Source organism: Andrographis paniculata, unplaced genomic scaffold (assembly GCF_009805555.1).
Source record: "Andrographis paniculata isolate CXL003 unplaced genomic scaffold, ASM980555v1 Contig70END, whole genome shotgun sequence".
Taxonomy (NCBI): domain Eukaryota; kingdom Viridiplantae; phylum Streptophyta; class Magnoliopsida; order Lamiales; family Acanthaceae; genus Andrographis; species Andrographis paniculata.
In genome coordinates this window covers 1,469,237-1,482,947 of record NW_026137607.1, presented here as the reverse complement: position 1 = coordinate 1,482,947, position 13,711 = coordinate 1,469,237, and positions in this window count along the sequence as shown.

Sequence of the window (13,711 nt, the reverse complement as noted above, 5' to 3'; positions counted from 1 at the left end):
CCTTATTCTTCCATTTGATTTGTTGTCTCTTGGTCAAGTATATGATGATTTTGCCTCAAACGAATAAGTGACAGAGTTGAACTTTGCTCAAAATGAAATTTCTCCAATCACTGCTGATTGATAGTAAAAACGACTGTGGAGAAGATTCGATGTTGTTGAGATGGGAAAGAACATAGGAAAAGAAGAAATGGGTTTTCAAATTGTGACGACAATTAGGGGGATTGGAAGAAAATTCTTCTAGTAGGATTGACAAATGAATTAGGTCAGGTTCGGGTCGGTTATAGACGGGTTAGAAATTTTTTTATTTGAATCTGATTCATTTAATTAAATTGGTTGATATATGCAATCTTAATGTGATCTTTTATTAATCGGGTAAGATTTTTAAATTCTTTTGAATGCATAATATTATTGCAACCTTGATTGATGCTTTATTATGTGCTCCCTCCGCACGGGATGAACTTTTTTATTAGGAATACGGTTTTTAGATAGTGTAAATTAGTAAGTTACTAATAATAAGTTCATGATATTAGTTTATTATTTTTTATATAAATAATATTATTGATATATCTCATGCAATATGGATAATTATTACCATAAATTAGTTTCATAAAAAATAAGGAGTTTTAAGGGTAGATAAAGAATTATGTTAATTAAGGAGAGAGACGGAAATAAAAGGATTTTGAGTGAATCCTACGTAAGATGTTAGAAGTTTAATTAAGGGTGTATTTGTTAAAAATTTTGAATTTATAAATAGGTGTTAGATGTGATATTTTGAATGTAAAATTGATTTTTAGTATAATATAAAAAATAAAAAATAAGTGTTTTATTTGATATTTTTTGGAGAAAAAAATAGGATGAATAGTGGATTAGAAATCCAATCCCCCAAACAAACACATCCTTTGATTTATATTTGTTAAATATGTTTAAGATTGATAAAGTTACCAAAAATATAAATGAATCATCTTTTGTGAAACGTAAAAAAAAAAAAAAAAAAAAAAAAAAAAAAAAAAAATCATCTACGGTAGAACAGAGATAGTACAATTTTTTTAGCAATCAGGTAAAAGAGCAGTGAGAGGTGGGTTTCACAGCAAATACAATGGATTTTTACTTATAAAAAATCTTCTATTGGCTTGTTAGTCCAGTCTCAAATAGAGGCAAACAAATACACACACAATGGCTTTTACTACAAACAAATTTATTTCGGGTTGGATTTGTGATTTTGAGGTGATGAGTTCAAATTCTTGACGTTTCAGGTCACCTGTCGCAAATGGTCGATTTAGTATGATTTGTCTTAAATGAAGTAAATCTACACTAATGATTTGGATGTGGTTGTTTAATTAATTTATTATTATTATTTATTTTTTGTTATATTTGTAATAGACAGAAAAAGGTTTATCTAAAAATAATTGGCTTCTATGCCGAAGTTGTGTTTGCTAAAGTGGCAAAATTATTATCTGATTTTTGGCATATTTATTAAGTAGTGCACTCATTTCTGTTTAGTTAGGTTTTCAGTTATGGTTAGTATTATGCTTTTAATTTTTATTTTCAAATATTTTCAAGATGTAGAGGGTGTTTGGGAAATAATTTTTTAAGAGTTTTTAGTTTATTGAATAATTTTTATTTATTTGACCAGTCAAAACGTTAATTTAGGTGTTTAGTAAATTAGTTTTTTGAAAGAGCTGTTTGGACCAAAAAAAACTAATTTATGAAAAGTTCATCTACCCAACATTTTGAAAAAGCTTTTACATTTTAATTTTATTTATTCCTTATTTATTCTTAAAATTTAATTATTTATTTTATACATATAAAAATATTTTTATAGCAGTATTTATTAATTATTTTATTACATTTAATTTATTAAATTATATTTTTATTTGTGTAAATTTAAAATAATTACTATTATTAATTATTACATATAAATTATTTTATTTGTAAAATATATATATTTTTTTAAAACTAAATCAAATAGAAAAAAAAGGTTATTAATTTATTTATATATATTAAAACAATAATTAACATAATAAAAATATATATACGAAGATTTACTATTTTATATTTTATATAATTTCAATAAAAAGTTATTATTTTTTAGTAAAACTAATTTTCTCATATCTAAAATGATAAAAATAAAAATAAATATTTTATAATATTTTTATAATTTTTAATAATTAATAACAAAAATTCTCATAAATTTCAAATCAAAATGAACAAAATTAAATATTTTAAAAAATAACATATCAATGTCCTTAATAGTCATTTTATATATAAACAATTAATGTCAAATAGTTGTTTTACCGAGCACTTTAATACAAATCGCTAATTGAATCAGCTAATTGCCAAAGGCACTTAATATCCTCTTTTTATAATTTATTTTTTTTGATAAATAAATATATTGATATAGATTAAGTTTTTTTTATATTAATTATGTATAAATATATATATTTTTATTTAGTTGTATTATATATAAAATTTTATTTTCTATAATTTGCTATTTTTCTTAGATATATTTTATTGAGATGTAATTTTAAAATACATAAATTTATTTTGATTATTGATATTTAGCAATAGCATAATGGATTAGGTGTTTTTTATTTGGATTAAGTGTTGAGATGACAACAAAATTATTATCATGCTCTGGCAATTGCTCGTTAAATGTATCTGTGTATGTATGGCAAACAAAATATTGTTTTAAAAATGTTAAAAATTTTGAAAAAAAAATAATGATTGTAGTATACATCATCAAAATAAATTATCTATATATGAGCAATACAAAAAATACTCAACATACTCAAATTTAAGTACTTTAATATATAAATAAAACTAAATATAAATATAAATATAAAATCGAATATCTAAAATGTCACTAAATGCCTAAAAAACATTTAAAAAGAAAAAAAAAAGATTCAATAATGTTGTACTTATTTTTTGTTTTCTTTATTATCTAATCATGAAAATTAGATAGCATGTAAGAAAAGCATTCAATTGAATTATTTTCACTAATACTCCTTACATTCCATGTCTATATATCTATTTGTTTTTTTCATAAAATTTTAGAAATATTAGTATTATAATAGAATAAAGTAGAAATAAAGATAAAAAGACTAAATTACCCTTATCAGTATTGTATGATATTTAAGGTAATGACATTTGTGTAATATATTGTAAATTAGAAGGGTATTTGTAATGTTAGGTAGATTGTACAATTGCTAAAAAAAAATAAAAAAATAGATACTTTGTTATGGGACGAACCAAATTAAAAAAATAAATAGATTGATAAAGGACGGAGGGAGTATATATTGAATTTGTTGTACCAACACATTTTTATTTTAGTGTTTTTTAATGTATTTTTATATAAATAGGATTGTTTGTCATATTCGATTGTTTGGTTGTATGAGTTTCCTTCGTACAACAAAAATTTTTTTGACACAATCTTTGATCAATATTATAAAAAATATAATATGTTTTATTTATTTTAAAAAATAATTTAACATAAAATATTATTTAGAAAAATTACTTTTTAGTCTTATATCGCAATCTTCTATTATTTTATAATCATAACATATATTGAATCAGTCTCACAATTAAAAAAAAAAAAAAAAAAGTGACAACAATGATGCGCTACCGTAAGTGTCATGATTGGCCAAAAATTGTGTAGATGTCAAGTGACATGATGTAATTATAATTCTAAAATGATAAAAGGTAATATACGAGACTAAAAGATAATTTTTATTATCTTTTTAATATTATTTACATATTTGTTTATATTTAATATAAAAATACTTTAAACTCAAAATTTTAAAAATGCATATTTTGGGATAATAAAGATTTAAAATTAAAATTTATTTAATGTAGTATAAATTATAGTTGAAATAATACTTTTATTAAAAATAATTTTTATATATAATATACTCATTTCGTTTAGCTACAAGAGTTATATTTTTTATTTTTGAATGTTCACTTACAATAGTTACGTTTCTTTTTAATAATTATCTATTTTACTACTCATTACAAATGTCATTTTCATCACATTTGTTTATACAAATATCATTTCATTACAAATAAAGTTAAATGTCAAATTTATCTTTTAATTTGAAAATCCACCAACTATCATTATAATACAATATTTCTTAATTTCGTGCCAAAAGTAGATGTAACTCTTTCCTGGAGAAAGGATTATTAAATAAAAATGAATATATGGTTCATATATTTTTTAAGGATAAAAATATATAGTAAAAACGATTGGAGGAAGAATCATGTTGCTTAGTTATAGCCGATGATAAGTGGATGGATGGATTTGATTATTATATTCTATCTCATATATAGAATATAATAATCATAAAAATTACTATAATAATACTAATTAAGGATAATAATGAGTTTTAATCCTACCAAAGGAATATGCTATTAGTTGTGATTACAATGGTAAATTTTTTTTAATCATGTGCAAAATATTGTGAGGTATATAAAATATTGGCATAATACTACAGCTTAAACATGTTTGATACAAATATTTTGAAATATATTGCAAATAAGCTTTGCGTGTCTTTTACTTATTTTTGTTGGGGAGTCGTTCTCCTAGGATCGATGACTAGAATTGTTTTTCCAATAAAAAATTATAACTCTTACGAAGAAAATTAGTAAGTTAGTCAATCAAATAAATACATAATTTAGAATAATAATAATAATTGAAAGGAAAAAAAAAAAAAAAAACAGTGCTATAATAAACAAAATATTTGTCGGCTCATAGCACAGCTCACTATGCACTAACTCCAAGTCCTCCGACGAGGCAACACCACTGAGGGGAGAAATCAAAGGGCACCAAAGAATCCGTAATCACAAGAAGGACACAAGGAACACAAATTTTAATATTAACAAATGCATACGATATGGAGTTGCAATCGAAAATAAATTTTTCAAAGACAATATCAGGTAACCATTCGTCTTCTACATTGGATCAATAGTAGAAAATTTATCTCTTACCATAAACACGTTACCTACAACCTCATTCTCTATAATTACATTCGCTTTATCGTGTTGTTGGTTTCTAAAGTTTTCTTTAGGATGTAAACATTGATTTATAAAATAATTTTTATTCCCACAATTATAGTAGTTTATATTCTTATACTTAGACTTACCTTTTCATTTGTCATTATACTTTTAATTTTCAAAATCTTTTAAATTATGTGACTTATCTTTGTGTAACAAGACCTCATCAACTGCTTGTTTTTCTTTCCCATTAACCTGCAAATTTAATTCTTTACTTTTAAGCCATTTATTATTGTTTCAAGAGTTATACTATCTTTGTCCCGTAATGGATGGACTGGTGGTGTAGGGGTTGGACTTGTGACCGTGAGGTTATGGGTTCAAACTCCCGACGCCTCAGGTCACTGCCACACATGGTTCGCCTAGTGTAACTTTTAGGACTCCCGACGCCTCAGGTCACTGCCACACATGGTTCGGGTGTATTCATCAATATCATTATCTCATGTTTGTTTATCTTGAAAAATTTTAGCAAAAATATCAAGATTTTCATCTATTTACTTAGTTAAATCAAGTTTAAATCTGAAGACATTTTCAAGTATAAAACAATTTATTCGACAAAGACATTTCCATATAGATATCTTCTAATCATTTCCAAAGTTCTTTTGTAGAGTTATGCTTTCTTATTTTTTTTAATCACATAATTAGATAAATTCAAAATTATCAACGAATATAAATGCTCATCTAATTCAACTTTTCTATCTTCAGTCAATAAACGATTAAAATCACCACCAATAGTTTTGTCAACTTTTTGTGTTGCTAGAAAACTTTTCATCTTTTGTTGCTGAATTGAAAAATCAATTTTGTCTTAAAAAGAGCAATTGACACAATTGTCATTTTGCAAGTATCACTCAAAGTCACACAATTCGCCACACAAGAATGTCACACAATTCACTAAGGGTGTGTTTGTTTGGGGGTTTGGATTTTGAGTTAGGATTTGAATAGTAAAAATTTTGAATTTGAATAGTTGTATGATAGTCATATAAAAAAGTGATGATATGATATAAAAAGGTGATGATGTGATGTTTTGAATGTAAAATTGATTTTCAGTATAATATAAAAAATAAACAATAGGTGTTTGATTTGATGTTTTGGGGGAAAATTTTTGGATGAATAGTGGGATTTTGTCAAAATCCATCAAACGAACACACCCTAACTATCAATGATCAACTATTTACTCGTTTCTTAGAGCAACCAATTACGTAATACCAGTGTTCACATAATTATAAGATTTAAGAAATTTAATCACAACTTACCCTCTAACTAATTAAAAAATAAAAAAATAAGGGTTAGCTTTCCGTTGCCAAATCCAGGGCAAATCAATATTCTGATTTTCAAACTGTGTCAACAACCCATGTCCATCTATGCTTTAATACCACTTTTGGAAATTCATTTCCCCCAGAATTGATGACTCGGATTGTTTCTGCATCAAATATAATAATTTTCACGAAAATAATAGTAGGTTTGCCAGTCAAATAAATATACCTAATAATAATAATAATAATAATAATAATAATAATAAATGAAAAAAAGAAAAATAGTGCTATATATAATAAACAAGATATCTGTCCGCTGAGATCACAGCTCATTTCGTGCCAACTTTAAGTCTTCTGATGAGGTGACACCACTGAGGGGAGAAATCAAAGTCACCAAAGAACCCGTAATTGCACGAAGGGACAAAATAAGCACAAATTTTTAAAGGAGGGGGAGAAATCTGGAAAAACTCTAGCAATTACCAACCATCGTTGGAAGGGAAGAATAAAATCAGCACTATATATCACTTTCACACCCAAATCCAACAAACCCATTAACATATATATAGCCAAGGGAGATAAGCGATAAACCTCCACAAAATAGGAACCAATGATAACTTCAAATAATAGCATATTTTTCGCTTGATAAAACTGTGTATTACTTGAATTTTTATGTGAAAACCAGCAAAATATCTAATTTAGGACACATTTTATTGAATTATTTTGCTTGATATGATCCAGAGCGCGTTTGTTGAGATTATTAATGTTTTTTGCCTATTTAAGCGATGTTTCTGGTCCAGAAAAACAAAGTATTGGAATCCAAGCAATGGCGTTTCCCGCTCGGCAAGCGACGCTCTTTCCGCTCGAGTCAGCGCCAGCGACCAGACATCCACAGCAGCGAAGCGAGAGTGAACCACTCCATAAATTCACTAAGTGTTCAACTCTCAACGGTGTAACCATTTCGATACCAGCCAACGACGACAACATCACTTGAGCTGCGCTGATGCCCTCCAGCCATCTAAGCAATCGAGGAAGGTCTGCTCCCTTACATTCTGAAGCGAGCGAAGTGGCACCCAGGGAGTTATGACCGGTGAAACTGTTTCAACAGATTAACCGCTATCAACCGTCTAACTGCCCAAACAATTTCAAGTGCCGCTCAACTGCCTGCAACCACCATTTCCGTAGATCTATAAATAGGGGCAAAATTCTTTTGTAACATATATACATACACGCGCATTCATACTTTAAAGTGTTGATTTCTGCAAATCTTTAGAGCTCTAACTTTGTAAGGGGGTTCTATTGTTAGGAATGGCCAGAGGAGTTGAGACTTTCTCCTCCTCTGGCCGTTCACTTTACTATTTTTTAGATTAGTTTACTGTTTTGTTCCTACTTTAATTTACTACCTTTATAATGTAGAATTTTACTGTTTTCTATAGTAAGTAATGAAATATCAAGATTTTTCCGCTATCATCTCTATCCAAGAACCATATTTGCATTTAAACGTTAGGATTAGAATCCTATTTCGCTGTGGAAGAACAGAGAAGAATCGACTATTTCAGCCTAGTTTCGCGTCGTATTCATTAACAAATTCTAGGTAGTTCAACGTAGCTAAATATGCGGGAGCCTTGTCGACCTGCTTAGTTGTTGTCCCGAATTCGATTCTGATTAAAAGAGGTAACAAAAGGGTAAAACCACTAATGAGACAGAGATTGGGATAATTTACTAGACATAGACGTGGATCTATTAGGCCATAGAACTTCTCGTTACAATAGATTTTCTTGTGTATAATGTTCTGATTCTGGGCGTCACTGAAGTCTTGTTGTAAATCCCTTAAGGTCAAGTACCAACGATGTCATTTTATATTTTAACAGTTTTTATGTAATTACAGTTAGTTCTCCTATCATTATGTTTTATAAATATATGTTTCGCTTACTCACCTTCCTCATTCGCTCACTTCATCCATGAGAACCTAGCTATCTATTAACATACAACTCAAACACAACATCATCTGAACATCCTTACCGCTCGCATATTATCATACACACTTATAACTATGATCCGCTCCCCGTTGCCTCCGCTCACAACTACTGTCGCTGCATTCATCGCTCGTTCACTGCCTCCACTGCTCACTCACATTAGATCACTTCGCTTAATTTCTGTCTTAGTTAATTTTCGGTTCGCTCAAAAGGGAGTCATCTTACCGCTTTCTGCTGCAGATCACCAATATTTCAATTCTTGATTTACATTTCGCAACTTAAAATCCCTGTGTTTGAGTTGGAAACTCACAAGTTAAAGAGTATAAATAATTGTGATATTGCGATGTAGGGTCTACAACTTCATTTTCATCATCTATATCTGAAAATGTCCAATGATACACATTACATCCAAGAAATTCATAAGAAATTCCTTACCTTAACTTTAAAAATCAAATCCCAAAAAAAACCTATCAACCAACTTACCGATCGACCGCCAAGGGAGAAGGATAAAGTGCAAGAATGAAGGCACCCAAGAAATCTTATCGTGTCATCGTCGAAATAGAAGAAGAAAAAAGGGTAGTGTTTATGTTCGGCTACGGTGAAAAACAAAATGATAAATCATACCTCTTCAGGTCGGGTCAATCAAAGACGAGTCGATTCGGATTTTGGATCGGATCGGGTCTGAATTGGATCAGACAAAAATAAAACCTAACAATTTTGTTACTTGACCAGTCATAGACTTGTCTATCATTTAATCGCTGCACGGCTGCTTCTTTGCCATTTTGTATCAATTTGTTCCTCATTCAGTTTTATATTAAAACTCTTATGACTGCACTTCCATTACTATTTCATAATTGTATGTAATATCTCTTTGGCAACTTCAAAGGTTCTTGTAACCATTACATTTTCTTATTCCACTTTTTAATATGTTGTTTATAGCAATTATTCCAAAACTCCCACCCACCAATTTTATAATTCATTATTGATTTGTCCGATTTTGATACTTGAATATGACACTAATAAAATTATGATGTATCGGCACAAGTCATTTTGATTAAATTAATAAAAAATTCTTCGAAATCAGTCCGTCATTATCGATGAAATTTTTTTGTGTCAACATTATATATATATATATATATATATATATTATATGTGTGTTTGAAGACAAGAAACTAGATGAAGTATTGACATGCGGTGAATTTATTTACGTGTTTCATTCATCTACAATCAATATACTTCATCCACTACAAAAAAAAAAAAAAAAAAAAAAAAAAAATAGTATATTTGTAACGGAATTCCGTTCATAAAGTTCATGTAGCTAATGTAATTCCATCTCAAATTCCATCTCTAATATCATTAGTAACGGAAAAAGTAGATTTAACAACAAAAAAATTTTGTTACAAAATTGATATATTATTTTGTAGTGATCGGTCTCACTCAAATGTATCTTTTTGAAATTTTATAGTAAATTTAAAAAAATAATAATATTTTCTTGATTAGTTAAAGTGTGTAAGAAATTTTGATATTTTTATATATATTAAAAAATAATAATATTTTTAATTGGAACAAAATGAATATTTATTTTTATCATTTTAGATTATGTACATTCCCTATATTCATTTAATAATTTAATAATAATAATAATAATAATAATACATTTCACATATAAAATTATCAACATACCATTAACTTGTTTTTATAATCTGTAAATTTTGATTTTAATACTATTCTAATCAATACATTTTTTCACATATTATCTTATCATACATGAAATTATATCAATATACTTTGATCTACATAATAAATTGTTGCATACATAAGGGATACAATAATTAATTCATCCTCCTGTACGTATTGTAATTTCCTAAAATACTTTAATTTCATCAATAATCAGCACACACTAAAACCAAAATAATAATAAAACTTTTAAAGCAGAGCCACCGCAGCATTGGGCTGTACATACGTATATATTTTAAGTTAAATAAAATGACATGAAATCTCCTATACTTTTAAAATTGTGTCAAATTCTCTTGTGGTTTTATAAACTCTACGTATAACTTCATCGGCGGTCCTTATTTAACGGTATTTAACCTAAATGTGCCTAAACTGCAAATAAATTTTAGAAATTCAATTTATGTACCCCTAAAATTACAAATATATTCATTTTTTTTTTATATTTAGCCTAAAAAAATAGTAAATATACTCAAAAATAATTATTTTATAAGGTTTTAAGAGTTTATTTTCACTATTTTTTAGACTAAATATAAGAAAAATAAAGATATTTGTATTTAGAGGTTTAAAAATTAAATTCTAAAATTTATTCGCAGTTTAGGAGCATTTAGGTCAAATACCATTAAATAAGAACCTTCGAGAAAATTAGCCATAAGGGAGTTTGACGCAATTTTAAAAGTACGAAGAATTTGGTGTAATTTTATGAACCCACAAATGAATTTTGTGCAATTTAATCTATATTTTATATATATATATATATATATGCTTTCACAGTCGCACACATAATTTGGTTACCAAATAACACACACACACCCACATGTTTGTGTGTGTGCATTAATAAATTGACATTTATGACCTTTGGCCAGCACAAATTGTGTCTGTGTCAAAGATTGCAAGAAAAAGAATTGAATTTGAGTAGCCAAAGAAATTTATGGACACATTAATATTTTGATGCTCCATCCACCATTATGCATTTGCACCAAACCAAACCTCTGCCATCACAAATATAATTATCATTCAATTTCAATTAATTCTCTGCCTACGATTTACTATTTCTTGGGACCCTTTTTTTTTTTTTTTCCCTATTTGAGGAACAATATACTCCATATTTAAATTATAAATTTATAATACATGTTTAATAGTATAATATTTTTAATAGAAATGATTTTTACATTAAATAATAATAAATATTTAATATATTATAGTTTTAAAGTAGTATATGTTAATAGGATAGAAAACCAACACGAGTACTCAATTTGTGGTGGACCAATGTGATCAACCCACCCTTCCTAACTCCCGAGGATCATTATTTATTGGAAAAAAATCAATTTTGGTCCCAATATAAAAAATTTATCAATTTTAGTTCTAATATAAACAATTTCAATCAATTTTGATCACACCGTTAAAAAACTAATGGAAATTGCTGATGTGGACATGATGGAGATGACGTGGCAGTTGACCTGAAAAGTACACGGTCATGTACAATTATACACGGCCATGTTGTTATATGGCCATATATATTTCAGTGTCATGACCATGTTGTTACACGGTCATGTACAATTATACACGGTCATGTACATTTCTATTTTAGTTTAAAATTTATTTTTTTGTTATATTTTTTTTAAAAAAAATTATTTTGAATTTAAAATAGTTGATATAGTTAAAATGGACAAAATCAATAGTAATTATAATATAATTAAAATTTATAAATTTTAATTCAAATATAAAAATTTATAAGATATATTCTTTTGAAATGTTTTGTCTAAAATTTTATTATTCATAAAAAAAAATTCTTCTTACAAACATCCAATAAGAAATTTTTTTTTGCTAAATTTTAGAATTTTAGACAAAATCTTTCAAAAGAACATACTCGATAAATATTTATATTTGAACTAAAATTTTTAATTATATTATAATTATTATTGATTTTTTTTCTGTTTTAATTATATCACTATTCTAAATTCAAAAATAAAAAATAAAAAAAATAACAAAAAAAACAAAATTTTAGACCGAAACAGAAAGGTACACGGCCATGTGTACACGGCCATGTAGAATTATACGTGGTCGTGTAACAACATGGTCATGTATAATTATACACTGAAATATACATGGTCATGTAACAATATGACCGTGTATAATTGTACATGACTATGTAACAACATGGTCATGTATAATTATACACTGAAATATACATGGTCATGTAACAATATGACCGTGTATAATTGTACATGACTATGTAACAACATGGTCATGTATAATTATACACTGAAATATACATGGTCATGTAACAACATGGTTGTGTACTTTTCAGGTCAACTGCCACGTCAACTCTGTTATGTCCACGTCAGCAATTTCCGTTAGTTTTTTAACGGTAGGACCACAATTGATTGAAATTATTTATAATTGGACCAAAATTGATTGAAATTGTTTATATTGAGACTAAAATTGATGATTTTTTTATATTATGACCAAAATTGTTAAATTTTGATTATATTGGGATCAAAATTAATTTTTTCCCTTATTTATTTATTTAGTTTTTAGTTTTTTTTTTTTGATGACATAAAAACCCGCAGCAGCTACCCGAAAATGCGCAATAGGTAAACCCTCGACTTAAAGTATCATTATTTATTGATTCTTCTTCATTTACCACATGGAATAATTTTGCATCTACAATATCTATGTAGAAGAATCCTATAGCTTGTGTTTCTATTTTAGTGTCTTTGCTTTCAATAATAAAATACAGGTTCAATAAAATTATGCTGCCTTTATCCCATTTTAATTGACATTTCGATTTTTCTCCGTCTCATGATAATTGATATTTTTTATTTTAGATAAAATTTACTAAATTAAAAAATACTTAATAAGTACGCCATCCGTCCATTAAAATTAGAGCCGGCAATGGGTCGATTCGTGTCGAGTTCGTATCGGGTTGATTACTTTAAACAGGTTAAATTATTTAACCCTAACCCGACCTGTTTATTATCGTGTCGAGTTCGTGTTAATCCGTTTATTATCGTGTCGGATTCGGGTTGACTCGTGTTGATCCGTATACATAATTAAGTCTAATTTCTTGATTCAAATTAAATAATTTTTTTGTTTTGTTGTCGTGTTATGTTAGTTTTTATTGATTTGAGCGTAAATTAGGTTGAATTAGTTAAAATTGAACTTAGGTTAAATTAATTTATAAAAAAATTATTAAATTATGATTATTTTACATATATAATAAATATATTAATCAATATTAATATATTATAATCGGGTTGTCGTGTCGGGTTCGAGTTGAGAGTTTCAACCCTAATCCGATCCGTTTATTATCGTGTCGGGTTCGTGTCAACCCGCATACATAATCGGGTTGAAATCTTTGACCCAAATCCAATTATTTCGTGTCGGGTCAGTTTTGCCAGCTCTAATTAAAATTAGCCCATTTGAGTCCGGCATAAAGATTAAAAAAAAATTATTTTATTGAAAAAATGATAGGTAGTCGAGATATTTTTGAAAATTTAATTAAAAATTAAAGTAAACGAAGATAGTGAATATTATAAAGTTAGTGATATTTGTTATAAATAATTATTGAATGGAGCGTAATACTTAAATGTTGACTTTACCAAAATTAATAATGAGATAAATTAATCAAAACGGAATAAAAATGAAAGTGAGAATAAATTTGGCGATTGAGGGATATGTTTCAACTTAATTAATTATATAACATAT